The 4,555-nt window shown below is 36.2% G+C and overlaps 1 non-coding gene across 1 annotated transcript; it reads right to left on the reverse strand.

Annotated features, from left to right (window-relative positions):
- Nucleotides 1–833: 833 nt before the first annotated feature.
- On the reverse strand, nucleotides 834–957 carry LOC136389828 (small nucleolar RNA SNORA28). The gene has a single exon (XR_010748393.1). It is a non-coding gene; the product is annotated as a small nucleolar RNA SNORA28 (small nucleolar RNA).
- Nucleotides 958–4,555: the final 3,598 nt, after the last annotated feature.

A 4,555-nucleotide genomic window follows, 5' to 3' on the forward strand; every position in this document is an offset into this window, starting at 1 on the left:
TCCTGTCCAGAGCTCTGTGTCACATAGAACACCTCCACCATCTACTCTGTGTCCAAATGGGAAACCAGAAGCCTAGGCGACATCCTCAGCATCCTCTTGCACAGTCAATCCATCACCAGGTAACATCTCCATTCCCACAATGATGCATCCATCTGATATCTACATCTTAGCAAAAGCCACAGTTCTTTCTCACTCAAGGTGACTATTATCATGGCCTCCTACTGGGTTTATTAGCATTCTCTTTCTCATACTTCCCCCTAAGGCATTCCCCTTGCAGCCAACATCATCTTTTCAGACTACAAAATGCTTACTTAGGTCATTTATCTCTCTAACCACCTAGAAGACATTGCCGTGGTCCCTGAAATAAAGCCTCACCCCTTGGACCGGTGGACCGGACCCACAAAATGCTTTCTCCCCTGACTCACTGCTCGGCCTCCTCTCCAAAGTCTGGCTCTCAGGCTCCACCATTGAGACACAAAGAAGGCCCTTCTGGTTCCCATGGACTCACCTGCCTCTTAGCCTTGAGGACGCTGCACACCAGTCTCATTGGGAAGCTCTGCCCTCCTCCCCACCCAGTTCATACTCTCACACCTCTCGGACTTAGAGCTGGTATTGGGTCTTTCCCATTTGCTCTGACAGCCAGGATGCTCGTAGTTCCCGGCTTCTACTCACTCATGGGGTGATGGTTTCATTATTATCCCTTTAATCCACCATTCCACCAGCTTCACCAAAGGACAGATCATGTAAAATCTGTTCCTCACTTCATTCCTAGTGTTTCAAGTGTGTTGTTTTTATTTTATTTATTTATTTATTTTTATTTTATTTTTTTTAACATTGTCTAAGTCTATATAAAGGTTTGTCTCATGGAGGAGAGAGTACCCGAATAGGTTAGACTTTGTTAGTATAGCAAGCTCAAATTGTGTCAGACAGTTTTGCATCTGCCACAGAGTGTTGTTTGCAGTTGAGTGTGTTGTTTTTAATAAGTGCTGAAGAAATATTATTGAATAGGTTATATATATATAGGAAGCACTTGATTAGATATTCAAGAAGGCACGCACACACAAAAAATATAACTGGCCATGGTGTCTGCTGTCAATTTTCTTCATTGATGATATGATAATTACCTACTTCAACATTTTCTGAGATGATGATCTAAAGTTTTATTTTTATAATATGATGTTGTCGTTTATGCTTTTTTTTTCCCTGAGAACATTTCTAACCAGGCATTCAATTTATTAGAATTGAGCATAAATTCGTTTTCTTTGTTTTTATGGTTATGATTTTACATCTTTGTCTTTCCTCTTTTCTGTCAAATTGTAGAAGAAAATTGTCTATCATTTTAGTTAAGAGAATTTTGCTGATTATATCTATCACCAATTATGTGTTTTATTCTGCATCTCACTTCTCTCTTTTCTATTTTTTTAAAATAAAGATTGTGTGCACTAAGGTGTGCAGGCAATGATTTGACAATCAGATAGAGAAATGATTAGTACAATCAAATTAATAGTACCTTCTCTTAACATGGTTACCGTTTTCTGTGTGTATGATGACAGAACCTAAAGTCTACTTTCTTTCCAAATCTCTAGTATTCAACAGAGAATGATGAACATCAACTGCCATGAAGTATACTAGATCTCTAGATGTATTTATCTGACATAACTTCACCTCTTCATAATCTCTTTTGAAAAAGAAAAGTTTTTTTATATCAATATGATGGATGTATCAATCTTTTCTTCTTTTTTATTGTTTGTAGTGTTTTGTGCCCTGTCCGAGAGAACTGTGCAGTCCCCAAGCCACAATATTTTGTTTCATTCTAAAAACTTTATTGTATTACCATTTTCATTTAGAGAAATAATCCATTTGGTAATAGATACTTTGTGTATGGCGTTAATTGGTGAATGTTTACGTACACAGAACTTTTTCTAGAATAAGTGTATGATTTTACGTGACCATAAAGAATGTTTCACAGTTCCAATTGCTCCATGTCCTTGAAAATTGGTTATATTGTCAACCTTTAAGTTTTAGTTATTTCAGGGATCATGTAATGGCATTATATTATGATTTTAAGTTGCATTTGTCCAATGAATAATATAATTAAACATATTTCCAAGTACTTATTTTTCTATGTAAAGTAACATACTTTGTCAAGTATCCATTTAAATATTTGCTCATTTTATTTTGGGGCAGTTTTATTTTTACTGTTAAATTATCAGTGTTCTTTATATATCCTAGATAGAGGTCCTTTGTCAGATATATTTTTGTGAATATTTCCTTGATATCTTGTCTATTACAAAAAAGTCTTTGTTGATGACCAGGTTTTTTTGGTATGATATGTATGCATTTTTAGTATTATGCCTACTTTATTATTTTTATGACAATTGTTTAAATTTTTGTCTTAGAAACATTATCTACTCCCAAGGTAATCAATATTCCCTTATATGCTGCTGTTCATGAAAATTTATAAATTTTCTGATTATGTCTAGTTCTCAATCCAAATCATGTACTTTTTAATGATGTAAAATAGTGATTGATGAACTTTTTGTTTTTATAGACTCTCCAGGGACTTTTTGTAAAACTCCTTTATAATATTGAGACACTTCATTTTATTACAAGCATGATGAGACTTTTTAACATAAATGGGTGTTGAATGAAAGTGCTAAAAAATGCTTTCTCTATATCTATCAAAATAATTATATATTTTTTTCTCTTGTAGTCAATTAAAAAAATTCCACAAGTTGATTTCTGAATGATAAACTATTTCTAAAATAAAACCCACTCGGCCATGATGCAATTTCTTGTCTTCTGTTGCTAGATTCTCCCTATTAATATATATTTTATTAAGAAGTGTTTTTTTTTTTTTTTTTTGCATTTTTCTGAAGCTGGAAACGGGGAGAGATAGTCAAACAGACTTCCGCATGCGCCTGACCGGGATCCACCCAGCACGCCCACCAGGGGGCGATGCTCTGCCCCTCCGGGGCATCACTCTGTCGCACCAGAGCCACTCCAGCGCCTGGGGCAGAGGCCAGGGAGCCATCCTCAGCGCCCGGGCCATCCTTGCTCCAATGGAGCCTTGCTGTGGGAGGGGAAGAGAGAGACAGAGAGGAAGGAGAGGGGGAGGGGTGGAGAAGCAGATGGGCACTTCTCCTGTGTGCCCTGGCCGGGAATCCAACTCGGGACCCCTGCAAGCCAGGCTGACGCTCTACCACTGAGCCAACCAGCCAGGGCTTTATTAAGAAGTTGTATGTATCTGCTCATGAAAAATATTGGTCTGTAAATTTCTTTTTTGTAATGTTTTTATCACGTTTGAATATCATAGTTTTGCTGGTTTCATAAAATGAGTTAGAAAATATTCTCTCCTCTTTTTTCTGGAAGTGTTTGTATAAGATTCCTGTCATTTTCCCTTAAATATTTGGTAGAATTCATGAGTAAAAACAGATGAGATCATTTATGCCTCTTTCTTTATATTTTCCCTATTAAACTTTTTGAATACCTAAGTCTGTTTTAACATGTCCTTTCCAAAGAACACAACACACCCAGTGGTTTAATTTTTAATATAGCAATATTCAGATTTTCTATTTCTTCTCATGCTTGCTATTTAAAAATGAATATTTATCCTGGCCAGGGCACACAGGAGAACCGCCCATCTGCTTCTCCACCCCTCCCCCTCTCCTTCCTCTCTGTCTCTCTCTTCCCCTCCCACAGCCAAGGCTCCATTGGAGCAAAAGTTGGCCCAGGTGCTGAGGACGACTCCATGGCCTCTGCCTCAGGCACCAGAATGGCTCTGGTTGCAACAGAGCAGCGCCCCAGATGGGCAGAGCATTGCCCACTTGTGGCCATGCCGGATGGATCCCAGTCGGGCACATGCGGGAGTCTGTCTGACTGCCTCCCATTTCCAACTTCAGAAAAATACAAAAAAAAAAAAAAAAATATTTATCAGAATGTGTCATTTTCACCTGTTTTCAGATTTTCTTACTGTTGTTAATATCCATAAAATCCCTTCATAGAATCTGTAGTAATATTGTATTTTTATTAATTTTATTCTCTCTTGATATGTCAATCTTCCTAGATGTCTATCAATTTGAATTTTTAGTCAATAATCAATTTTTTTATTTTGCTCATTTTATTCTTTGTTATTTCTCTTTATCAATGTTTTTGATATATACACTTGTCTTAATTATTTTTCATGTAACTTCATTAGATTGAATATACTTTATTTCTTGATTCTATAAAAGGAATAATCAGTTTATAATCAGGCTATATGTTTCTCCACAAGCACAGCTGCAGCTTCAGACTACAAAATTTTGATCTGCTCTACTTTTGTTAACATTCACATTTAAATATTTTCTAATTTTTTTTTCATTTATTATTTTTCCTAACATTTACTTAGGGGTTTATACCTTTCCAAATAGTTAGGCCTTCTAAAAGTTTCTAGTTCATTCTACTCTCTCTAGTCAGAAAAAAAAAGTTAAATAATTTCAATCCTTTGAAATTTGTTCACAGTTTAGTTAACTGAAAGCATATGATCAAAGTTGTTAGAGGTTTTACGTGTATGAGA

The sequence above is a fragment of the Saccopteryx leptura genome, chromosome 1, assembly GCF_036850995.1.
Source record: "Saccopteryx leptura isolate mSacLep1 chromosome 1, mSacLep1_pri_phased_curated, whole genome shotgun sequence".
NCBI classification, from domain to species: Eukaryota; Metazoa; Chordata; class Mammalia; order Chiroptera; family Emballonuridae; genus Saccopteryx; species Saccopteryx leptura.